The 27,259-nt window shown below is 38.4% G+C and overlaps 1 non-coding gene across 1 annotated transcript; it reads left to right on the top strand.

Moving 5' to 3' along the window:
* Positions 1–23,880: 23,880 nt before the first annotated feature.
* LOC145625861 (small nucleolar RNA R71) lies at positions 23,881–23,987 on the top strand. The gene has a single exon (XR_014110760.1). It is a non-coding gene; the product is annotated as a small nucleolar RNA R71 (small nucleolar RNA).
* The last annotated feature ends 3,272 nt before the right edge of the window (positions 23,988–27,259 follow it).

Here is a 27,259-nt window from a genome sequence, read left to right as displayed (position 1 = left end):
AAAAAACGAGTCCTAAAAGGAAAAACCATTTCCAAAACGCCTTTTCCACCAAAAATTCACTATATTTGGGTCGAAATCTGGGTTCAGGCTGATGATAGCTTTAATACGAGGTTAAAATATATAAAACGAGCTACTAATCTAATTAGCAACTCTAAACCAGAAAAATTATGCCATAAAAAAACACCTTAAAAAATATTATGATTTTAAAAATAAACGAGCGAGGCTTCGATACCGCTGTTGGGGTTTGGTGAGTCTGACTCACCGCGGAAACAACCCCGACCCAAAGAACCACTCAGAATTAATAAAACCATAAAACATAACAAATAAACATAAAAGGATAAAATCGGAATTTACCTTTGAAGCGTGCTTCGCCCTCAAAGTCGGGCTCTTACTTGAAAGCTTTAAGCTCCGAAAATATGCGAGCCTCCTACGCAAATCCACCCGCAAAAACTACTAGCGACTTTTAGGTCCGTTACCTCGAGGTTAGCGAGGTCCGATCAAAACCCGAGTATTATATGAGTTTAAGAGTTTTTGCTAATGCAATGCTCTATTGAACTCCTACTCAAGCACTCTTTCCAAAAACCCAAGATGGGTATTTATAGGCAAGAGGGAGAGTGGGAATTTCTATCCCATTAATGTGGGAGTCATGAAATTCCACAATTTATTTTAAAGCTAAATTAAAATAAATAAGCAAACTAATAATAAATCTATAAGTGGCACCATCATATGTAAAGGGTGGTGAGGACCACATGAAGAGTAGGGGACCATACTTGCTCCCCACTCAATACTCTCCTTGTGCCACATGTCCCTCACCCCACTTGCTTCCATATGCTCCCACTTTCTTTCCCTAGTACTCGGCCCTATGGCCCAGCCGCAGCCCAGCCGAGAGCCCAGCCCCGCACTTGATGTTGTGGGCTGCTGCTATGGCTAGCAAGCAACGCACACAAGTGCGGGCTGTTGGCCCTTGCGTGCGCTGCTAGCTGTTGCTAGCGATGGTGCGCTAGCACGCACCAGCCGGCCATGCATGGATCGGCTTGGTGCGCTTTCTAGCCACCTATGCTAGGACATTTTTTCCCATAGCACTCGGATGCTCGGGGCACTCCGATGCTAGGGGTATTTTGGGAATATGGTCGATTTATTATTATTTTGCGTGTGTCGTCATTTACTATTTTGGACTCGACTTCCGACGCTAGGTTTCGACGCTCTAAGCTCGAAATTCTGACGTCTAAATATTTAATACTCGGGCGACAAATTAATTTCTTCCGAATTAATTCATCGAGTCGGTTCGTTTACTGCTAAGGGTGTGACCCGAAGGGTTCGGTCAAGATTAAGCTGTAATATTAATTATGCATTAATATTACTAATCGGAAGCGGCCTCTACCTAGGCATTCCGATCACTGGACCTTACTGAATATATTAGATTTCTAATAATTCTAAACCCACTAACGGAATAGTACACATGATTCGAAGGGCACCATTCCTTTCAGGTCCTTCACGAGATAGCAACTCGGCCTCATTCATGACCGAGTCGGCATACTGGGGGAACCTTAGTTCCGGAGTTCGCCTGGATGTTCCCAACACAGAAAAAACGACTTGAGCTCTTTAGCGTTCCTCTAAAGAAGAAGTAACCTCCACGGCCGATTGATGAGTTCCCGTGGAGGTGGTTGTCCGGGTAGTAGACCCGGTCTCAACGTCAGTGCTATTTGGGTCATAAGGGACCCTAGGATTCACCAGACTGTTGTCTGGATTTCTGGCCGCATGACGATCATGCGTGTGCATTGTTCTTGCCATGTTCGACTGCAGGGACAGAGAAGAATAGGTGGAGGTGAGTTGGTACGCACTACAAATGGACCCACTCCATGAAGGAGACAACTCGTCTCCTTCCACTCTAAACTCCTCAGTCCCAGGCGAACGACCGGCCTCATGAGGAGAAACGGACGAAGCCGAGTGTAGAGCCAGATTTAAAATATATATATATATATATATAATAAAAACAAAGGTAAAGGAAAAGAAAGTAGGCGGCCTACCTCTGTACGTGTTGAAAACCTGTCAAGTTCTTGAAGGTCTTGAAGATTGACCGGAAAACTCAAAAATGTCCGGAAAACTCAAACTACGCGGCAGAGCTCTTGAAGATTAAGGGGAAATCACTTTCTCTCTCTAGAAATGCTATGACTTCTCTCTAGAATTCTCGAGATTGTAAAGTGCCAAAATGAAGTCAAACTCCTCATATTTATAGGCAAAATGGTAAAACCATCTTTCCCGCCCAAGAGTTTGAACGGTTACTTTTTGAAAAAGTTAACCTAGAGTTCAAAAAGCCGTTACGAGGGATCCATCAATTTGGATGAAAAAAGAGACGGATGACTAACACCGCGTCCAAATAGATGGCTAAGTTAACGGAATTAAAATTTCCATCTCAAAAGACCTAGCATCCGCACTTTCTTCCAAAATCCCAGGTGGGAAGATCTGGCCGCCTAATTTCTGGACCTTAATAGTCTGGGAAAAATTCCATGCGAACAAGACACGACTTTTGGTCTAAAAAGTGTCCGCCCCTTCAATTAGCGGACATGATCTGTCCGCCCCTACATACAAGCTCAAGTCTCCGCATACTCGGACGCATTAAGACGAGTAGAGGATCAGAGGAGGCGGCCTATAAGCGTATGAGCAACCCCCTCTGAGGGGCAAATGTTTAGGGTAAAAATAACCCCAAAAATGTGGTCCAATCCCGTAGTGACACGTGGCCCAGTTAAAGGGAGACACATGTCCCTATGGGAAGATGACGCGTGTCAGATGCCCTAAAAAGCACCTGAAATAAGCAAGAGAAAGGGCCCTTATTACATCAGGGCCCAAATCCCGAGGAACATCATTGAAAGCCACAAAGTAGTGCCCCCATGCGACACGTGGCATTCTCTGATTGCGCACCCAATCATGTCACAGAATTTTAGGGTACAAACCCTAAAGGGGCACACACTCCCACCACTATAAATACTCCAATAATTTATGATGGGAGGGGTGGATGGTGACATAACCTTAAAAAGAGAATTAAAGAGCTCCAACTTCTCTTTACTTTCTCTCTCTAAACTTTCTGTTTCCCGATCTCTAACTTGATCGTTGGAGGCAAATATTCCGGTAAAGGAATATTCATTCATTTTGTTGGTGTCCGTGTCTCATTGCCTGAAGAGCGTGACCAGTATCTCAGGAGATCACAAAAAACCCCGAAACAGGTCCCCCACGAGGTCACGCAGTCTCTCTTCTGACACCTTAACGACCTCCATAGCTACGGGCTCACCTCCAAAAGGAAAACCCGTAATCATAGAGAAATCGTAAGGGGTAACCGTCATCTCTCCCCATAGAAAGTGAAAAGTGTTGGTGGGAGCTGATCCCCGAAAGCTCCACAATCCCCGAAAACTCCAACAATCCACGAAGGAAAGCCAACAAAGCAGGCTAACTCGATAAATCCCGAAGAGCCGCCAATTGGGAGCTGATCCCCGAAAGCTCCACAATCCCCTTTACCACCTCGAGTAAACTCTCAAAATGACCTCGCGGATCACCAGAGTCGTATAGGAAAATGCTAGGCTCACTCTAAAAAAAGAAAGGCACAAAAGAGAGTAAAAAACTTGTTTCGGAGAAAAAAAAAAGAAATACAAAAAGGGGCGCAAAAGACTCACAATGCCGCGCCAACCCTAATCAAGACGTGATGTTTTGGGTCCCATTTAAGGACCCTAGTGTCCTAGTTGGGAGGAGCCTCCCAAACCACATCCTCCTGGCGACAACGATCAGCTCCGACGCGTCGCTCTTGAACTTCCTCAAAAGGACGGGTCACCCTCTTTCGAGGGCAAACCGCCTCGTTAGGCACAGGATCTCTTATAACCTCCTCAGCATCGACAAATGGAGGCGAATCCATGCTATGAATAGATAAAGTTTTTTTATTAGTTTTTTTTTTCTTCTAAACTAAGCTAATATACATGTTTTGGACCCATTTCGGCAGCATAACGGCTGCCGAAAGGGCAAAACACAAAACTCAAATTCCACCTGTAGACACCCATTTGTGTCTCCCCAAAACCAAACCAGGTGATGAATACCTTTCACGTCAAATCATAATTGAATGAAGTGAAAGTGTGAAACGTTTAGTGTTGCGGTTGGTTTTTATTAAAATTCTCTTCTTTCTCTCTATTTTCGAAAACCTATTTTATGAAAATAGCCAATAAAGTTTAGTTTGGTCATTGACAAGGGTCCAATAATAGTGTGGTTGGATTAGGATCGAAAAGAGCTTTCCAACGATATATTATAAGCCCAATTCCGATGAATAATGAGGAAGTTATGGCCAAATTACTAAACTGGGCCCGGTTTGATCTTTATATGCGGACCAATGATCTAGAGGAGGGCCTATTATGAATTATCATTCCTAATAAAATTAGGATTAACTATAGTCTTCTAGAATCTTCTAGAAGGTTCTTTTGAATCCTAATGTGATTAGCATTGATAATTGAGTTTTATGAGTTTTATTTGGAATAAAGGAAGTGTTTTGATTGAAATTGCGGTTTTACTCCTCGTACAGACTTTTACGCTTAATTTTATTAAAAAATAGAAAATGTGTGGAAAATTGATATTCTTCTTAAAACCTCGATTCTTTTTTATTATATTTCGGATTATTTTCGTTATAAATAGCGTCCTTAAATCTCCGTTTTTAATTACCAACTCTCATCAAGAAATTCTTGATATTCTCTCTCTCTCTCTTTTTCTAAACCAACTTTTTACAAACAAAATTCCGCGCTCACAAGATCTAGACACACCTAGTACAATTCGAAGTTGCCTTCTCCCTAGACGTGAAAGGTTTGATTTCTAAGGGTTTGGTCCCAAATCTCTATTTCAATTATTTAATTTAATTGCATTGATTTTATATTTTTCTTGAAGTTGCTAATGTGTGTATTTTGTTATTAGAAAGAGATATGAGGCATCCAAGTAAGTATTTACTATTTTAATTGATATTATGATTTAGAAATCATGTTAGGATGTTTTTCCTAGTATCATGTTAGGATGCTTTTCTTAGTATGATGTTTAGGGTGACAACAATAAGTTCCTTATATCAATTATGATTTCTATGATACTTCCTATTTTCTTTCTTAATAGCATGTTAGTATCATGTTAGGGTTAAAGCTTTGATTTTTATTGTTTAGTGACATGCTAGGGTTTGTTATTAATCTTGTTAGTATCATGCCTAGGATCTTGCTATTATTATGCTTTATTTTTTAACATGAATATGATTATTTTAATTATGGTTATTATTATTTGGGTTATGATTATGATGATGATTATTATTTTGAGTATGATTATGTTGCTTGATGTTATTGCTTGATCACGCCTTTTATGCATGTTTAAAGGGAATTTCTACTTGTAATCACGCTTAATAATGATAGTTTTATTTGTGCATTTAATATTCAACCAACATAGATAAACAGGTTTAGGGCTAAACCTATTGATTTCATGTTAGTCAGAAAGCGCACATGAATACGAGAAGAATAAAGCAGAGGCCTATTATTAGGGCAGGTTCTTTCTCTTTTAGATTGGATTTGTACCTTCATCCCCGAACTTCCAGTCTTGGTTACAGACCTATTGGAGTTAACGATCTATTGGATTATTAAGGGGTATAACCTTCACCCTGTGAACGGTTTACAAGTTCCTAAAACTTGTTGGCGACTCTTTTGCTCTAGCTTCCTTCCCTTTGGACGCCACCATGATTAAGTGTATGATCACAGTGGGGTTCAAGTTTGGGGTAATGCTTGAAATATTCCCTACACCACCCATGCTAGGGGTCTACGATACCTGCAGTTAAACTTAGTAAATGGGGGCTTCTAACACCAAAAAAAGCCATCCTATACCAGTTTCAACTAAGCATTCAAGGGATTATGTTTCAAAATATCAAAGAATCAACTATGCCTAGACGAATAATAGTAACAATAATGTAATTATCATCTACCAAACAATCTTGAAGTTTGAACATGGCAAAAATAAGCTAAGTATACACTTCGCGCCAATTTTCGGATTCAAAATTTTCAAAACATTATTTACGAAGATATAACTAGTTCTAATACTATAGTTACTTCATAATCAACAAGTATAGCCAAAATGAGCAAGCAAAATAACAGGAAACAAACCAAATTCGAAGAAAAGTGCAAAAAACGTACTCGAACGAAGAAATGCTCATACAGGTTCAATACTTAGCCATTTTTCATGAAATTTGTTGCAAAACACTCCTTAAACATAGCACAATAACATGGAGCAAACAATTTCAAGATTAATGAAAACCCCCAAATTCGAAAATTGGGGTTTAATGATTCAAAAAACACCCAAATTCCGTCAGAAACAAATGAATTTAAACAATAAACTTACATTGGATTGTGGCAAATGTGAATTCAGGGTGAGATCTACTTCCTTTGGCTTCAAAAATTGCAAAAAACTGAGCTTTTTAGAGAGAGAGAGAAGAACGAAAATGGTGAAGGAAGAAGAAGAAGAGTGCAAAATGAAAATCATGCTCAGCGATTTCTTTTTGCTGACTTAAATGTCGCGTGCAACAAAAACTGTTGCGGGTGACAGACTAACGCAACTCAGAATGATGCGCGCGCCTGGCCAGCGTGACCCAGTGAGTTGCACGCTGATATTGATCACTAAAATCACCGGTATCTAGATTTTGATCCGATTGATTATTTTCCAACGGTTTTTGCTCGTTATTAGACGTAATGGCGCGCAAATTATCAAAATATTTTTAAATTGCTTTGCATTTTGTAGTTTTTTTTCTTCTTTGATAGTTTTTTGCATCATTTTGCATGCACACTATGCTTTGTGCCTTCCCTAAGCATACGTATTGAATGTTTTACGTAGTGGTGCTTTACGTAAAAGCTCCTATAGACAGGTTCTCCATTTTACTGTACTGATGTTATAAATGTTTGAGTTTTCTTCTTTATTCACGTCCACAGCAAAAAGGAAGGCGTCATCATGCAGCGTAAAAATGTAAGGCTTTATCATACAGCGTAAAATTGTATGGCGTAAGTGTTGCGTAAAATTTCACTTCTTCCCTAGCTCTGCGAGATCTACCTCTTAGAACAAAAAGGTAGAGAATTACTTTTCTTTAGGCGTTAGCTCATGAGTTGACACGCACGCCAAACCATTGAGGAACAGACACTTCTTGATTGGAAGCAAATACGGTAGTTAGTGCTCTTACTAGCTTACCGGATAGTTAGGGTGTCGTCCACCCCCTGTATAAAGAGTGATGAGACGATATCGCACCTATGAAGCCACGTGCCCCCAGTCTTGAGACATGTGTACTCATCTTGTTGACAAAACTGCTGAGAGAGTTGCCGATTTTCTTCTCTCTCACTTGATTTGGATATATGCCTCCGGTCCAGAGACATGTATTTCTATCTTGTGGACATCAAGTATTGCGTTTTGACAAGAGAATTGTCAAGAACTCTATTTCGGCTGCGAAAGCCAAAAGGCTGCGAAAGCCGAAACATTCTTTTTATCATCTTTTCAAATTGTTAAAATCAGGCTAAAGTTTCAATGACGTATCGAGGGACTTTAGACCAACGATGAAATTATTGGGAGGAATCATCCCCTTTTAATCCTTTTTAAACCGATCTCTTCTCATAACATGACATCACCCAAAACACCTTTACTTGTAAAAGCGTTCTACAAATGCAAAGGATTAATCTAGATTCTTTTGCGCGTTAAGAAGTAGAAAATACTTTTTCTAGCCTTAATAGTTACTTGTTTCAAACACTTAGCGAATCAAGGATCTTTTCGACATCCTTAACATTTCTGAAAGATTCTCTATTCTTTGAGAACTTTCGCATAATAAATCTCGGATTTATTCCTTGGGCTATTTTGATCCTTGTCTCGATAAAAGTGGGGGCTAACTGTAAACATCTACTTTTGGCATCCTGTCCCAACAGGAAGTGCAATGACGATAAATAAAACCATCTTCGTGTTAGATCAAAGTAAAGAATGCTTATGGATGACTAGCTAAACCGTAAAGACACAAAAAGACTGGCCTAACCCAAAACTAATACAAAACAAGGTCTAATTAACTAAACCCAATCATAATTAGGCTTAAGCCAGTGCTTAAGACCTAATAATGACATATTTAGAGACGCCTACATTAAATTTAATGTTGCCGTAGAAAAATCCGTGCGCATCTCAATGATTCGCGCTGGTCTGGCGTGCGCAACAAATTCAGTTGCGCGCAACACCCAGCGCAACTTCTAGAGATACGCTCGCGGAAGATTCAGAATTTTGTAAAAATATAAAATCGAATCTTACCATAATACCGCGCGCAAGACATTCAGTCGCGCTGCTTATAGTAACGTAACTAAATTACTTGCGCTGGGATGCCGGCATGCCGCGCACAACTCATCAAAATGCGCGTGACACCTGCTATGGAAGATTGCTTAAAACCCTGATTGCACCCATTCCCTATAAATAGGGGCTTAATACGAGGCTTAAACACACAAAAATTAACCTAAAATCCTGGCAAGAACTCTTGTGAACTTGTGCTACCAAACCCTCTTGTCCTAAACACTCACCCCTCTTAATATTTGGTACTACAGTGGAGGTTCTCGAACAAGAAGGAGTCCATAAGTGTTCTAAACAGAGAACTAGCAAAGAGAAGTGGTAAATTCTCGAGCACTTAGAAAAATCACATTTACTTTTCTCGTTTAAAAGAACTTTAATCAATAAAATAGTGTTGTTTGACCACTTTAAAAGGATATTTAATTAATCAATTCCACATAGTATCTTGTGTTAAATAAGATTAGAATTGAATAATTAATTGGTTGATTGATCACCTAAGCCAAGGCGAATCTTGTTTACCTTTTCTCCTTTCACAAATTTTAATTAAATAAAGAATAACGAATTTGCAATGTAATTCCTACGTGATTAATGCTTGTAAATAAAATCAACTAACTTAGTTTTAGGTATCACGTTGCATATATTGTTTGGTGATGAAATTGTAACAAAGGAAGAGTTAGTAGAGGCCTCACTAGGGCTAGAATAGCGAATCTCCTTTAAAGGGAACGTTATTTTAGTACCCTCGCTCCCGAACTCATTTCTGGTTTATGTAGACCAATTTCGGCATGGGTGAACTTACGATTTGTGCTAATTATCCCATGAACTCCACATGGGAGAAAGGCATGAACAAGGTTTATGGATTTTCCCAAAACTCATTGGAAACTCCTACTTGTTTCTTACAAAAATGCGTGATGATAGAATCAATTCTAGTTCATGGTCCCCCAAATAGTCAGGAATTCAAATCCTAATACACCTTAAAAAGTGTAAAGTCCTAGGATTTTAAATGGCCATGGTCGTCTAAGGAAGGACCCTCTATGATGGGAACACCCTCCTTACACTCTTCACTCTTGAGAAAATCAAACTGTTTGATTGCCTCATCAAATTGAAGGTTCCAACTCCTCGATGCTTGCTTCAATCCATAGATAGAACTCTGAAGCTTGCATATCTTTCCAGGATTTTCTAGATCTTCAAAACCCTCAGGTTGTGTCATATACACTTCCTCCATCAAGAACCCATTCAAGAAGGCGGTTTTGAAGCCCATTAGCCAGATTTTATAGTTGAAAAATGCAGGAATCGCTAGAAGAATCTGAATTAACTTAAGCACAGCTACAAGGGAAAACGTTTCACCATAGTCAATACCATGAATCTGTTTATACCCTTTTGCAACCAGTCTTTCTTTGTGATGTAGGAATTTCCATCCTTGTTTGTTTTAATCTTGTAGACCCACTTGCAACCGATAGGTTTTACCCCATTAGGCAAGCCTACCAGGGTCCACACAGCATTTTCAGACATCGATTCTATTTCGGACTTCATGGCCTCAAGCCATTTATCTGAGTTGGGGATCGCCAAAGCATTCTTGTAGGTTTTAGGTTCCTCATTCTCCAATAAGATTTCGGAATCCTCGGTTAACAGAACCTCAAAAAACTGTTTGTTTCTGATTCTGGTAGACCTACGTGGGGTATGTAGGAGAAACAATAGAAATATTCTCTCCAAATGTTTGAAGATTTTGGCAAGAATTAGATTCAAGTGGGACGATAGGAGTCTTGCTTGTCAAATTAGCTTGCTCCGGCACATGATTTGTGGAATTAGCCGATTCATGCACCCTCGTCTCTGATGTGGTGTTATCCACATCCATTTGTTGCTCGTCTCGAATTTCTTCGAGAACCACTTTACTTCCACTTAACTTTGTAGAAAGAAATTATTTTTCTAGAAAGACACCATCGTGATCAACAAACACTTTGTTATCTGCACAATTTTAGAAGTAATACCCTTTTTTTTTGGGATAACCCACGAAGAAACACTAGTCTGATTTAGGGCCTAGTTTATCGCCTTGTAAAAGTTTTTCATAGACTTCACAACCCCAAAAATTGAGATAAGACAACTTTAGAACTTTTCCAGTCCATAACTCATATGGTGTGTTCTAAGTCAAGTTGTAGTGCTTAACATTGTTAATGTTGTGCGGAAACTGCAAAGAAGTGAGGCTAACAAGGAAATGGAGCTAAAGGGTGTACTAGAAGTGTTCAAGTGACCAAGAAAGCTTCATATTTTTAATTTATGATTATTTTATGATGATTTTAGACTTATTTCCAGTTTTGATGAGACAATATTTCGGTTTTCTTGTTTGAATGCTGATTTGGTTTTTACTTGGCTTGGACAAGTGTTGATCCGGCCATGACCAAGGAAATAAATAGTTTTCATTTTGCTAGATATGAGTTGATTTTGTTTTATGACATTGATATAAGTAGATCACAAAAGCAAATTTAGATGATTTAAACTAAACTTACTTATAACAAAGTAAGGTTAGGTCAGATAAAGCATTTTCTCATCCAAAATAACAAAAGGATGGACTCTTATTCTAATTTGATTATGAATCACTTGAGAATTAAAAGTCATGCTTGTAAGGTAAGATGACCAAATTGCTTTTTAGTTGAAAGGGTGAAGGAGATAATGACCTTTTGGAACTCATACATATGATGTGTGTGGACCAATAAGTTCAAGAATTAGCAAGAGATTTAACTATTTCATTGCTTTTACTAAAGATTTAAGTAAATATGTTGATAATTACTTAATGAAGTGAAGATTGGAATCATTGAAATGTTCAATATTCTAGAGTAAAATGTAAAATCAGTTTGAGATAAACAAATTAACACCACAATATGATTGTTGTGATAAACATTTAACTCAAAATTAAAGATCATCTAAAGGAAATTGTTGAATTAATTCACAATCTAGAAACACTACAATGAAAAATGTGTGTTAGAAATAAGGAATCAAACTTTGCTTGCCATGGTTCGATCCTAGAATGACTTTAATGATTTACAAATATCGTTTTGAGGATATATATTACAACAACAATTGCGAACAAACTAAACTAAACTCAACCAAAGCAATTTAAAAGACGTCATAAGAGTTATAAATTGGAAATGTTCCAAAAGTTTTCTTTTCTAAACAGGATTAAAGTTTATGGAATCGATGTAAAATTTTTACAAACATGACATAATAAACCCTAAATCAGACAAATAATTCTTCGTGGGTTTTCCCATGGAAACTAAGAGGTATTATTTGTACAATCGTGTGGATAACAAAATGTTTGTTGCTCACGATAGTGTCATTATAGAAAGAAATCTCTCTACAAAGCCAAGTGGGAGTGAAGTTAGATCTCGATGAGATTCAAGACGAGCAACAAATGGATGTGGTTAACACTACATTAGAGACGAGGGCATATGAAATCAGCTAATTTGATAAATCATAAGTCGAAGCAAGCTAATTCAACTAGCGAGACTTCTATCGTCCCACTTGAATGAAAGGCTTCAAAAAGTTGAAGAGAATAATTCTATTGTTTTTCACACCTATCGTAGGTTACTTAGGATCAAAACAAATAGTTTGTTGAGATTCTGAGAAAAGTGTGGATTCTAAAATTTTCCTATTTGAATGGTTAAAAAGAACCCATAGCCTATACTATAAGCATACTTTGGGTAAGTTCCAACTCAGAAAGTGGCTTAAGGCCATGAAATCTAAAATGGACTCCATGTCTGTAAAGATGTGTTAGTCCATGATAGCCTTACAAATTGGGTTAAACCTATTAGATGTGTAAGCCTATTCGGATTCTTCTAGTGATTGCTGATTTCGATTACGAAGTTCAGCATTGGATATCAAAATCACCTTCTTGAAATGTTCTTGATGAAGGATATGTATATGATACAACCTAAGGGTTTTGAAATCCAAATATCATAGAAAGTTTTGCAAACTTTAGAAATTCATTTATGGATTGAAGTAAGCATCAGGGAGTTGGAACATTCGTTTTTTATTAGGCAATCAAACAGTTTGATTTCCTTAAATAACAAAAAGAAATCTTGTAGAGACAAGAATTTTAGTGGGAGCAATTGGCCTTCTTAGTCTTGTCTGTAGATGACATACAGTTCATATGAAATGACACATTAATGCTTGAATAACTCAAGCAGTGGTTAAGGAGTTGTTTCTATATGAAAGACTTAGGAGATGTTAAGTATATATTGGGAATCAAGATCCATGAAATGAATCTTGAATAATGATTGGACAACATTGAGAGACTTATTTTGATAAAGTTCTTGACAAGTTCATGAAGCAAGACTCTAAAAGAGGATGTCCTCCCATGTTTCATGGTATTACGCTTAAAAAAAAACTTAGTGCCTTTAAAATCTAGTAGAGTTGACTTGTATGGATAGTACGTGTACCTTATGCTTCTACAAAAGGGTCTATTATATGTGCCATGATATGCACAAAGCAAGATGTTACATATGACTTGTGCATGTGTAGCATGTTTTAAGTAAATTCAGAATAAGCATACTGAAAGTTACCAAGAGCAAATCCTTGAGTACTTGAGAAGGATTAAGGGAATGTTTCTAGTTTGTGATGGTAAAAGTGAACAAGTTGTCAAAAGATTATACAAATGCAAGTTTCCAAAGAGGCAAAATGACTTTAGATGTTGATCTAGATTCATTTTGTGTCTGAATGGAGAAGGACAATAAGCTTGAAGAGTTCAAAGCACAACACTGTTGTATACTCAATATCAGAATATGTATTTTAGCTACAGTAAGAGTAGTTAAGAGGAAGTGTGGATCAAATTGTCTGTGACTAAAAGGACACCTTTGCCAAAACAAAGGAGCTAGGGTCACATCACAAATCCAAACAAATAGATATGAGATATCACCTCATTTATGGAGATCAATGACAAGTGAGATGTCGTGATTTGCAGAGTTTTATCATGAGTGAGAATATCATTCATTAAACCCCTTCCATAGACTAAAGTATAAAATTCATAGTAAAGTCTTGGATTATAGCAAGTTATATAATTCAAGTTGTGTATGTTTTGAGAAAACATATTACATAAGGAATGCATATATTTGCAGAAATTTTTAATTCTCTTATTTAATTATGGTTTTGTAAATAAAATAAAATGTCCAAAATATTTATGAATTGATGGGCTCATCAGGTTGATGACTTGGTGTATGAAACCCCACAGGTGAACAAAATTCATATATTATTTAAGTTCCTTGTTCGCAATCATTAAAGTGAACATAAATGATTTCAATAAATGGTCTAGCATGTAAGATTGATTGGATAGCGCAATTTCATGGGCGATAGGGGCATAGTTATGCTCGATCAATCACTTGGATATACATTAATGATGCATGATCGAACTATTGACCTACTTTGAAGTTCAAGTATAGAGCTTCCGAATATATTAGTGGATTCCTTTAACATGAGTGGAACATTGACTCAATTCAATGATTGATTTGACTGTGGTACATTCAAACGTCTACCTAGAGGGGAGCAAAAATTCCGGGTATCCGGAATTGGAACCGGAATCGGTTAGGAACCGGCGGGTCCACAGTTGGAATTGGACCCGGTGGTTCCAATTCCAGGTAATAAATTAAGGACCCGATTATAACCAATTCAAACTCATATTTCAAGAAACGATTGTAGATTAATATGATCTTGACACGTGATGCAATCATATTATGAAATCAACACACATTGATTTAAGGAATTTGAATATTGCACACTTGTCTCAGACAAGTGGGAGATTAAAGGATTTATGTCTTCATCCTGTGCAATTACTAGATATATAAATGGATCAAATTATGGATATAATCAAGTTCGTACATTTGAGTCGTCGTTATATCATAGCTAGAGGTACTAACGATCTTTGGACTAGTAAAATAGATCAAAGCCCAATTGGACGGATCCTATAGGGTCACACAAAGGGTCTAGATCGAGCACGAGAGGACAAGGCCCTTGATGGGCCTCATCCCCTATAGTGGCCGGCCATGTAGAGGTTTTAGAGAGGTTTCGGGCTTCCTAACCTAGTCTAATTATAATACGATTATAAGTAGACTAGGTGCCTAGGTAATTTTACAGAAATGTTTTACTGTTAAGTTGAAACCCTAATTAGCAAACACATACGAAACCAGTTTCTCTCAAAACTCCTCTCTCTCTTACGACACTCTCTCTCCTCGGCGCCAGTTGTGGTGGTGGTTCGTGATGGTCGGTTAGTCCATTAAAGGTGGTGATCGCGGTTTTCCTTTTTCACTCGATCAATCTAATATTAGTGGACGACTCGTTCGAATCCGGTGGACTAAGTAGAGGAGCAACGCTTGGGACTCTATTCTCTCCCTGATTTGCCTGTCAATTTGCTACGTGGAATTCACTCTTCAAAGGTATGATTATGTGTCTTGTGTGTTTTGCATGCGATCTTGAGATTAGGTGCTTTATGAATATGATTCATGTTTTTCCGCTTTATAGTACCTATAAACTCTTTCAAAAATTCCCACCCATAAGTTCGCAAGTACACATCACTGTCACAGTCTAATTAGTAGTACGTATTTCTCGTGTTTTCTGCCTTACAAAAAATATATCCCAACTTAGATGGCTTATATACCAACTATTGCTAAGATATCCAATATCGTATATAGTATCAACTTTTTGGTATATAGTGTCCACTTTTTGGTACTGAACTATAACCAATGGAAAGTTTAATTATGAAAATTAAGTTTTGAAATTTAACCATTTTATTTTGGTGATTAAGACTACACTTGGTAGGGAGGACTCGTGTTGGATCCCCCACAACAACAATTGGAAGGGGACTGGAACCTAGCCACCCAGAAATGATCCCCAAATTTGAATTACCCCAAAGGGTGAATAAGTTGGAACACCAAAAAAAAAGAGTCTAATATCAAGGTTCACTCGTTAAAACTAAAGAAGTAGTGTCGGGAAAAAAAAATTAAACAATACTATTGAGTTTTTTAGTATCAAAAACATTTTCCGATACTAAATTTTCTGATACTAAAGACCTCTTTTCTAGTAGTGTATGATGAAAAAAAATTAAAATAGAAAGTATGAGTTAGCAAATAAGTTAACAACACCCTGGTGCAAAATATAAAATTCTTTTTATTTAATTAAATATGCTTTGTAAATGGGAAGACACGAGCCCCCACGTGTTATCATGACTGAATAGATGATGTATGTGACTATGTGGTGCCATGTCATACGTTTATTATAACTCATTAAGCCAAAAAAAATAAAAAAAAAATAAAAATTGTTAGCATTAATGTTCGAACCTATGACCTCGTTGAGGTAAATATTGCTCTTTACATACAAGTTAAATACTATATCTTGTTCTAGAGTATTAGGGGGGTTTCCCCTCGAGTTACTAGTTTCAAATATTTATAAGCTTGTTAACGTAAAACAAACAAATAGGGAAGCTTTCCCAAAAGAAATAAATCAAATTAGATTGCTCAAAGAAACGAGTAGATAAACATATGACAAAAGATACAAATGCATTCCATTAATGAAATGATAGAGTCGAGTCTATAATTGTACAAGTTAAAGGAGAGGTTACCTCCATGGTCGTACAATTAGAAAAGACGAACGATCTTCAATACATGCTATGTGATAAACCACATTATTGCTTGGCTATTAAAAGAGATGAAATCCTTGTTGTTGAGTTATGACAGGGTAAAGTTGTATCCCCTAATCAAAAGTAATACCTAATTCCTCTAACTAATGTAGATAGGGAAGTAGGGTCGAATCCACAGAGAAACGAGTCTTTCTATTCCTAATTAACTAATATAATCTAGATTATTAGGTAACCAATATTTATATGTGAATAATAAACTAAACTACGGAGATCAAGAATAAGGGGAAAACAATATATAAAAGGATCTAAGGCATAGGTTCACCAATAAATAATATTCCAGGGTAAAACATAGTAATCAATCATTGACATTGCATAAATAACACGATTAACAGGCCTTCGCAATTTATTAATCAACATAGGTCTAACAGGCTTTCGCAATTTACTAGATCTAAGTTCTTATTGAAAATAGCCTTTAATATCAAATCAACATCTGCTCGATTCATCAATTTAATATTGCCATACTTTTACAAGCCGCAATTGTAAAACGTTAAAACAATTTAATAAGAAAATATCATGCAATACCAATAATCAATAATAGTCAATCATGATTGCATCAATTAACCAGATTGTAAAGGGCTTTCGCTACGTATTACAATCACACAATTAATTTACCGGTATTAAATCTCATCTCTCGAATCTCGACTTGACCATTTATAAATTAATCTGCCTATTGAAACTAGACCTAAACATTAATTCTCATCTGTCGAATCTCGAATCAATGTTTTCAAACTCATGCATAAAAGATCAGGCCTAATCTAGTCACTGAGCATTAAATCAATCAATAGGAAATTAATCTAGCATTGATAATTAACAACAACAATTTACCCCTTCATATTATTTATGGATCCCCATAAACCCTAGAAATAAAACTACTCACACATAATTGAATCTAAACTAATCAAAATAATAAAGCAAGACATGATAAAAAAAATAAAGTAAATAACTAAGATTAAGAGAAGAGAAATCGTTACCAAAATAAATCTGGAATTAAGAGTAGAATTAAGAACAAAGGTTTAAGAGAAAAGAAATCTAAGAGTATAATTAAGAGAGTAAAGAAAAAGTAAAAAGGAGAAGAAGAGGTCCTCAAATCGTATTACGGAGGAGTATTTATACTCCGTACAAAAATCCTAAACTAAAACAAATTAAAACGACGTTAAACGTCTCCTAAGAAATACACGCGCCCGATCAGGTGAGGCACCGCCCGATCGGGCGCGCCTTTTTGCTCATATAAATAATCTCGCGCCCGGCCGGGCGCGTCACCGGGCGCCAGCCAAAGCTTCTCCCGCCCGGCCGGGCGCGCCTCCGGGCGCCAGCCTTTTTGGCCGGGCGGCTCATTTGGGCCACTATTTGGACTTCGATTGGGCTCCAACTCTTCGGGCCAATCTGGGTTTCCTCTTCCGGTCTTGAATACTCGGTTCAAATGCCCCGGTATCACCTATACCGAGCCCTTAATCACCGGTTCGATGGCTGTAACCGGCCCTGGGCTATAAACTCTGGTCGTGCTTCTCCAATGCTCGTGATTGCTCCAAAATAACTCGGGAAAATACTCCAAATGCAAAAATCCCAGCAAAAGTCAACCAAATCTACGAAAACACTAGAAAACACCAATTAGTAATAAAAGTGGCTCTAAAGAGCCAAAAACACTACTAATTATGACCGAGGGACGGGGGGTAAAATACTATATAAAATAGACACATCAAACTCCCCCAAGCCAAACCTTTGCTTGTCCCTAAGCAAAGATCTCATCAATGAATCAATAAATATACTTCACCCCAAAAAGTAAAAATCAAACACAAACGATTCAGGGTAAATCAAATAAACATACTTCAAAGTCAACCAATCAAATCCATCCAATTACCTTTCTTCCCTAACAATTGTCAAATAGAGCAAACCACAAGAGCATATAGAATTCAAGACTAGTGCTCACATACTCAACTCTCATTTTTGCGGCGGGTAAAAGATGTACTCGATCGCTCACCATCCAACCCCTTTATGTGAACAATGCCCTCCCAACTCACACTCTCGTGTGTATAAAACAATGGACGCTCAATCCTACTAGTCGACTCGAAATATGTCAAATCATAACTTGCATTGATAAGCAACACTTTCACATTCATACAATTCTATGCACAAAGGTCAGAAGGTCTTTAAAGCTTGTAATGTAAGGCTAGGGTAAAGGGTAGGATAAATTTGGGAATAAGCGAGAGAAAAGCTATGCTTAAAGGAGCCATATCCTAATAAAATCCATGATCATAATAACTAGTGATCATACATCTCCTACATAACCAACCCTAACATCAACCAAATATACTCCAGTCATAATACATAATCCCAACTCTTACTCATAAGATATAATAATGAAGAAATAGAGTGAATAAACAAACTTTATTTCCAAACTTGAATATTTTTTCATTGAAACTCACTTTTTTTTCTTGAACAACCTCCAACTGGAACATTTGAACATTTTTTTCTTTTGAAGTTCACTTATTTTTTCAATTTTTTTTTTCTTTGAACTTCTCTTTCTTTTTTCTCATAACATCATGCTTTATTTTATTGAAGAAAATATAACTCTCAAACTCATCAGAAAAATAAACATGATAAAAAAACAAAACAACTTCTCAATAACCCACCCAAATTGTGCAAATAATAAGCACTACAAACTCCCTCACCTCACTCACTAATAGCTCCCCCAAGCCAAGCTTGGGACTAGTAACCAATGGGGCAAAACAGGCTTGTAATGTGGCTAATAAAACAACAAAAAGTCAAGGCAACAACATGGGTAGCAAGAAGGGAACAAATGTATCTACAATCATCTGGAGGCAACCTCAAAGAACAAATGCCTTCATCCTCCTCAATGTGCATAACAATGAATCATATAAACATTACTTATAGTTGCAAACCAATACCTCAAATTCATTGACATACCAGGAACTATGGAACTATCACACATTCCTTACCAAATCAACTAGTCAAGCACTATATTCACAAGTAGTAGGACAAAATTGACGCATGTAAAGGTTTCAAGGCAATCAAACATCAAATCATGATCAACTAATCCACAATGCCTATAATCAAATACCAAGAATCAAAACAATTTTCTCAAGTAAGGGGAACAGGGAAGCATAATTTATAATTCATTATAACGTATTTTTGAATTTTTTTTATTTTTCAATTTTTTTGTATTTTTGTATATATAAGAAAGCAATAAAACTAACCTAGAAAGCAGGAAATCAAACCTAAGAAAACACACCAAAAATAAAAGAAAAGAGAAAAAGAAATATACCAAACCAAAATCTCCCCCAAGCCAGAATCAGACAATGTCCTCATTGGCTCGGGAACTAGCCCAGCATAGCTAGTCCTGATCATCCTCATCCATCGAGCCGAAACTCGCACCTCCACTGCCACCTGCACCACCTGCACCAGAAGAGCTACCACCAAAATAATCAGCGTGAAAACTCCCTCCCCCCGCCGGTCCCCCGAAAAGAATGTCATGGGCGTACCCGAAGAAAGACGAATAGTAAGTGTAAATACCACGGGCAGTGGGATCCCTATCGTATCCCTGGGCTGGAGGCTGAAACCAGTCAGGGTGAATAGCGTCGTCACGAATGTTGCCCTGACGAGCATAATCATCGTACATAGGGTAGAGGGCTCTACCCTGGTTCCTCTCTAGGTACCCTAACCTCTGGTCTAGGGAGCCTACCGTCCTCCTAAGGTCAGTATGGGAATGCTCGATACGTCCTAGCGCCTAACCTATACTCTGAAGATCCCAAACTGGGTCAGAGTCAACATGAGGGACGGAGTGGGACATACGAGGTGGAGAGAAAGCCACCTCGAGCTGAGGCTGGGGTGGTGGAACTGGTGGTGGTGGTGCCTGCCCCCTAGCGTTGGCAACTAAAACATCATAAGTGTAAGAAGGTTGCCTTCGGGGGAAGGCGGTCAAGTCAGGACTAGGTAGGGGAAAAATGGGCAAAGGTTGCTCGCTCCCAGTCCGAATACACCAAAAGGGTGTCTGCTCGCTATCCGGTGTAACCCACCCCACATCCTCAAAATACCTAGCATTCATGTAGGTATCTGGTCCACAATTGGTCACCTGGTGGGGTCCGTCTACTACAAAACCGGCCTTTTTCACCGCTATTCGAGTGATAAGGCCACCTAAACGGATAGGGGTCTTGGAAGTGGTACTGGCTATGGCATGCCTACTCAAATGGTGAACTATAAACCTACCTATGTTCAATTTCCCGTACCCGTACACATAATGTCCTATGACAGCTAGTTCGTTAGATTGAGCGTTATGAGGCTCGGCCCTACCTAAAAAACACAAACCCGCAAATCTTTGCCAGATTTTTGGGACAGGGTGGTGAATAGGTTTGGTACTAGCATGTTGGGGGTCGGGGGTAGGCAAACCAGTCAAAGCATAATATAAGTCACCCATTTTATAGTCTGCATGCCACTGGTGAGATAATTTAGAATTTAATTCAAAAATTTTACAAAATTCTACAAAAGTTAAACTAATATTTCTATTATTTAACCTGAAAAATAAATTTGTCCCATTTCTACTACTAACAACATGAAAAGTAAACAGGAATTCACAAGTAATTTCTCGGTATGTAGGATAGTGCATGTCAAAAAAATTTCTCATGCCATTCAAAAATCATTTTACAAAATCATACAAACCAAATGATTCTAGGGTAGGGCGGTGTAACCACCGAGAAGGAATTACCTCACGACCGATTAAGTGCTCTAGCCGTTCCTTTTGCTCTCGGCTCACAATCCGGATCGTCGGCCAGTACGGGAGTTGCAAGTCCGGGTCGTATTCCTCCCTCGAACTGGAGCTCCTACCAAAAATGGACCTAGCCCTCTTTGAAGCCATGTTTAAGAAATGGGTTTGAAAATTTATTGAATTAAAACTGAAAAATTTTTATATGAAAGTGTAGAGGATGAAGAGAGGATCACAAATATGTAAAGAGTTTTGAATTTGGGTAAGAAATGGAGGAGAAATCTTAGAGAGAAGGTAGAGAGAATTTGAGTTTTAGAGAGAGAAAGTAATGGAGAAAGAAGAAAGAAAGAAGAAAAAGTTAGCGGATGCCATTCGCGCCCAGTCGGGCGGTGGGTCGCCCGGTCGGGCGATCTGGGTTATTTCGCATGCTGGTTCTCGCGCCCGGTCGGGTGGCCTTCGCCCGGTCGGGCCATCTAATTCACCCAAATTTCGTACCCTTTCGCGCCCGGTCGGGAGCCTTTCGCCCGGTCGGACGATCTAAAGATGCGATTTCTTCAAACTCCCGCGCCCGGTCTAGCGCCCTTCGCCCGATCGGGCGATCTGTAGGCCAAAAATTTCGCCCTTCTAGCGCCCGGTCGGGCGAGGCTTGCCCGATCGGGCGGACAAATTAGTCCGTATACGACGAATTTCGCGCCCGGTCGTACGCCACTCGCCCGATCGGGCGAAATTACTTATTTCCAGATCCTTGCTCTCGCGCCCGATCGGGCGAGATTCGCCCGGTCGGGCCCGAGACTAAATCGGCGAAATATTATTTTTCCTCTTTTCTCCAAAATTTGGCTAACTCTTTTCCTTCAAACCTGTACAAACACTCATAAAACTCATTAAATTCCCTCATCTCTCCTCCCATAAGAAAAAGAAAAGAAAAACTAGCCTAAAAAGCATTAAAAATACGGGTTGCCTCCCGCAAAGCGCTGGTTTATCTAGGTCCCGCACGACCCTGTTACCAAGTACAATATCTAGGACCCTTGGCCTAACGCTTGATCGGGTGGTTTCTCACCCGGTCTAGCGGTGTTCAGGCTGCGATGCGGCTTCCTGACATACCCTGTGGGACGCCAGATCACCTTATCTGGTGGATCCTCCTTGACTTGGATTGGGGGGTCTTCAATGCTACGCACTAAAAATCCTCTTTCGATCGGAGGTTGCTTCAAATTGTCATTGCGTTCAAAGCTTGCAACTCGATCTGGCGGAACACTTACCGTAGGCTAGATTTGCACAACTTGCTCGATCGGTTCCACCTGTTCATCCTCGAAACCAAGACCAACATTGTAGATTGCTCTTTCTATTGCATCAACTTCCTTCTTCCATTTGTCTATCTCATCTGAAAAGGATGCAACACAAGATACCGCCTCCAAGGGATCTTTTTCAAGAGCTTGGGGCTTGTTAGAATAATTTACAACCACATTAACACTGAAACATTTCTCCTCAGTCATGGAGCTTTTAGGGGCATTATTCAGATTAAAAACAACTCTATCATCCCCTACTGATAATGTTAACTTACCACTTCTTACATCTATGACTGCTCCTGCAGTGTTAAGGAATGGTCTACCCAAAATAATTGGGGTTTGCATATCCTCAGCCATATCAAGAACAACGAAATCTACAGGTATATAAAATTTACCTACTCTAATGGGGACATCCTCTAAAACACCTAAGGGGTATTTGAAAGAACAGTCGGCCATTTGTAGAGTTATATTGGTAGCTTTTAATTTACTCATATTCAACTTAGAACACACAGATAATGGCATGACGCTAACACTTGCACCCAAATCACATAATGCATTATCAATCAAGAGATTGCTAATATGACAAGGGATGGAAAAACTACCCGGATCTTTTAGTTTAGGTGGAGACTTATTTTGAAGTACGGCACTACACTCTACAGTGAAAGCTACTGTCTCTACCTCACTGATAGACCTTTTCCTCGTCAATATTTCTTTCATAAATTTTGCATATGAGGGGATTGGTGTGATTAATTCAATAAAGGGAACTGTTACCTTCAAATCTTTTACCACCTCCAGGAACTTACCAAATTGTTTATCCAAGTTTGTCTTCAATTGACGATTGGGGAATGGAAGTTTGATAATTGGCTTTGGAGCATTATTACTCTTGTCTGGAGTAGCCACCTTCTTTGGAGTTGTACCCTGCAATGTAGAATTAGATATGTTAGTATTATCTTTTAGCCCTGCAGGGCTATCAACTACATTGTTTGGTTTAACGGAATTAAGATTAGCATTATTTAATCAAACAAGTTCATCAACTCTGAGCATAGAGGGCCCTTCATAGTTTGAACCACTCCTTAGAGTAATTGCAAATGCTTGATCCGTAGGCCGGGTTGGCTGCGCCGGCAGAGCTCCCTGTTGGCGGGCTTGTAGAGTAGCAGAGAGTTGCGCAATTTGATTATCTACAATTTTATTTTGCGCTAGAATTTGATCAATTGTCGCATCTCTACTCTCCATGTGCTTTTGCATATTAACCAACATTGCTCTAATTTCCGCCATAAAAGGGTCGGAAGATGAGGGGGTTTGTTGTGGTTGGTTATTCTGGCTAGCATTGGGATGATAATATTTCTGCTGCTGTGGCGCCTGTGGTTATTGTGGTGGTGGATTTTGAACATAAGTGCTCCGGTAGGAAAGGTATGGATGATTCCGATACCCAGGATTGTAGGTGTTGGAGTATGGGTTATTCTGCCTATAAGCTTGGAAGGCATTAACTTGCTCCACGGAACTCCTGCAATCTTGCTCCCAATGACCTACAATACCACAATTTTCACAGAAGGCCTCATTAGAATTATTATTAATTGCAAAAACATTAGCTACATTAGCAGTGCTCAGATTATCTAATTTTTGGCAAATAGAGGTTAGTTGAGCTTGCAAAAAAGGATACAGAGTCGACACTATGCTTCCCCTTGTTAGTAAATCCTCTAGGATTCCCATATTGGGAATTGTGTATCGCCATGTCTTCAATAACCTGACCTGCATCATCAACATTAAGATTCATAAATCTCCCACTAGCTGCAGAGTCTAAAATTATTCTAGAGGAATTTCCAATGCCGTTATAAAAGGCTTGGATTAACTGCCATTGCGCTAAATTATGGTGAGGGAATTCTCTTTGTAAGTCCTTGAACCTCTCCCAAGCCTCATATAAAGATTCATCGGCTTCTTGGGCAAAGTTCTGGATCGCACTCCGTAGTACTGCTGTTCTCTCTGCAGGATAATACTTGTTATAGAACTTCAAAACAAGAGTTTCCCAGTCAGTTATACCAAGTGTAGTTCTATTTAAGCCATTAAACCATAATTTAGCTTTTCCAGTTAAAGAGAAGGGAAATAGAATCTCCCTGATTTGGTCTTGAGTGACCCCGGCTTGCCTGATGGTGTTGCAATATTGACAATAGTCGGCAATGTGAAGATTCGGGTCTTCACCCTTGGCTCCACTGAATTGCTTCCTCTCTATCATCGTTATAAATTGAGGTTTAATTTCAAATTGAACCCCATCAAGAGCCGGAGTAGGGGTGAGATGTGGAAAATCCGTCAGCTTTGGTTGCGAATAATCACTAAGCTTCTTTGGAGCCGTCATCTCTTATTCTGCATCTGATGATGTCTCTGAATCGCTAGAACCAGTTGGAGGATTTCGGTGATTATTGTTATTATCACCACAATCCGCCAGGATTTGCTTGTAGAGATTTTTCTGTCTATGGAAGGAACGTTCGATCTCAGGATCGAATGGGATGTAACCTGATCTGGAACACCTGGGCATAAACAAAAACTAGAAGCAAATGTGAGATTTGTCTCAGAGAACTAACGCTCTCTGAGACAAAAGGGAAATAATCTAGACTACAAAAACAATCAGAAATAAAAATAAAACCGTCTCCCCGGCAACGGCGCCAAATTTTGACAGAGTAAAGTCGTATCCCCTAATCAAAAGTAATACCTAAATCCTCTAACTAATGTAGATAGGGAAGTAGGGTCGAATCCACAGAGTAACGAGTCTTTCTATTCCTAATTAACTAATATAATCTAGATTATTAGGTAACCAATATTTATATGTGAATAATAAACTAAACTACGGAGATCAAGAATAAGGGAAAAACAATATATAAAAGGATCTAAGGCATAGGTTCACCAATAAATAATATTCCAGGGTAAAACATAGTAATCAATCATTGACATTGCATAAATAACACGATTAACAGGCTTTCGCAATTTATTAATCAACATAGGTCTAACAGGCTTTCGCAATTTACTAGATCTAAGTTCTTATTGAAAATAACCTTTAATATCAAATCAACATCTGCTCGATTCATCAATTTAATATTGCCATACTTTTACAAGCCGCAATTGTAAAATGTTAAAACAATTCAATAAGAAATTATCATGCAATACCAATAATCAATAATAGTCAATCATCAATGCATCAATTAACCAAATTGTAAAGGGCTTTCGCTACGTATTACAATCACACGATTAATTTATCGGTAGTAAATCTCATCTCTCGAATCTCGACTTAACCATTTATAAATTAATCTGCCTATTGAAACTAGACCTAAACATTAATTCTCATCTGTCGAATCTCGAATCAATGTTGTCAAACTCATGCATAAAAGATCAGGCCTAACCTAGTCACAGAGCATTGAATCAATCAATAGGAAATTAATCTAGCATTGATAATTAACAACAACAATTTACCCCTTCATATTATTTATGGATCCCCATAAACCCTAGAAATAAAACTACTCACACATAATTGAATCTAAACTAATCAAAGTAATAAAGCAAGACATGATAAAAAGAATAAAGTAAATAACTAAGATTAAGAGAAGAGAAATCGTTACCAAAATAAATCTGGAATTAAGAGTAGAATTAAGAACAAAGGTTTAAGAGAAAAGAAATCTAAGAGTATAATTAAGAGAGTAAAGAAAAAGTAAAAAGGAGAAGAAGAGGTCCTCAAATCGTATTACGGAGGAGTATTTATACTCTGTACAAAAATCCTAAACTAAAACAAATTAAAACGACATTAAACGTCTCCTAAGAAATACACGCGCCCGATCGGGCGCGCCTTTTTGCTCATATTAATAATCTCGCGCCTGGCCGGGCGTGTCACCGGGCGCCAGCCAAAGCTTCTCCCGCCCGGCCAGGCGCGCCTCTGGGCACCAGCCTTTTTGGCCGGGCGGCTCATTTGGGCCACTATTTGGACTTCGATTAGGCTCCAAGTCTTCGGGCCAATTTGGGTTTCCTCTTCCGGTCTTGAATACTCAGTCCAAATGCCCCGGTATCACCTATACCGAGCCCTTAATCACCGGTTCGATGGCTCTAACCGGCCCTGGGCTATAAACTCTGGTCGTGCTTCTCCAATGCTCGTGATTGCTCCATAATAACTCGGGAAAATACTCCAAAAGCATAAATCCCTGCAAAAGTCAACCAAATCTACGAAAACACTAGAAAACACCAATTAGTAATAAAAGTGGCTCTAAAGAGCCAAAAACACTACTAATTATGACCGAGGGACGGGGGGTAAAATACTATATAAAATAGACACGTCAAGTTATTTGCTAATGTCCTTTTAGGGAAAAGTATTGGCACATAGCATCTATACGTTTTAGAAACATATAGGATGACAAAATGTTCCACTACAACCTAATAAGTGACATGTGGTAGTGTAGGGAATATTTCAAGCATTAATCCCTAGCTTGAACCCCACTATGATTATACACTAAAGTACGGTGGCGTCCAAAGGGAAAGAAGATAGAGCAAAAGAGTCGCCAACAAGTTTTTTAAGGAACTTGTAAACCGTTCACGAGGTGAAGGTTACACCCCTTAACGATCCAAGAGATCGTCAACTCCATAAGGTCTTGAACCAAATAGGGTTCGGGGATGAAGGTACAAATCCAACCTAAAAGAGATTGAACATGCCCTAATAATAAGCCTCTACTTTATTCTGATCGTATTCATGTGCGCTTTTTGACTAACATGCAATCAATAGGATCAACCCTAAACCTGTTTATCTATGTTGGTTGAATATTAATGCACAAATAAACTATTATTGGCGATCACTTGAATTATAATCAAAATTAAGCCTAACAAGATTATTAATTATCTTATTAAGCGTGATTACAAGTACCAATTCCCTTTAAACATGCATAAAAGGCGTGATCAAGCAATAAAAATAAATATAATCAAGCAACATAATAGTCATCATAATAATAACAACTATTATAAGAATAATAATTATAATCATAGAAATAAACATGTTCATGTTAAAGCATAATAATAATAGCAAGATCCTAGGCATGATTAAATTAAAACTATCCGCAACACTAAACTTTCCACACTTTCACTTCATTTGATTATGATTCGATGCGAAAGGTACTCATCACTGGGTTTGGTTTTGGAGAGACACAAATGGGTGTCTACAGAAGCCCCCACTTTGACTGAGTTTGGAGAAACGCATGTTTCGAAAACAAAAGTCAA

The sequence above is a fragment of the Chenopodium album genome, chromosome 3 (assembly GCF_948465745.1).
Source record: "Chenopodium album chromosome 3, dcCheAlbu1.1, whole genome shotgun sequence".
Taxonomy (NCBI): domain Eukaryota; kingdom Viridiplantae; phylum Streptophyta; class Magnoliopsida; order Caryophyllales; family Amaranthaceae; genus Chenopodium; species Chenopodium album.
The sequence above is the reverse complement of the archived record's forward strand: the minus strand, read 5'-3'. Positions and strand labels throughout refer to the sequence as shown.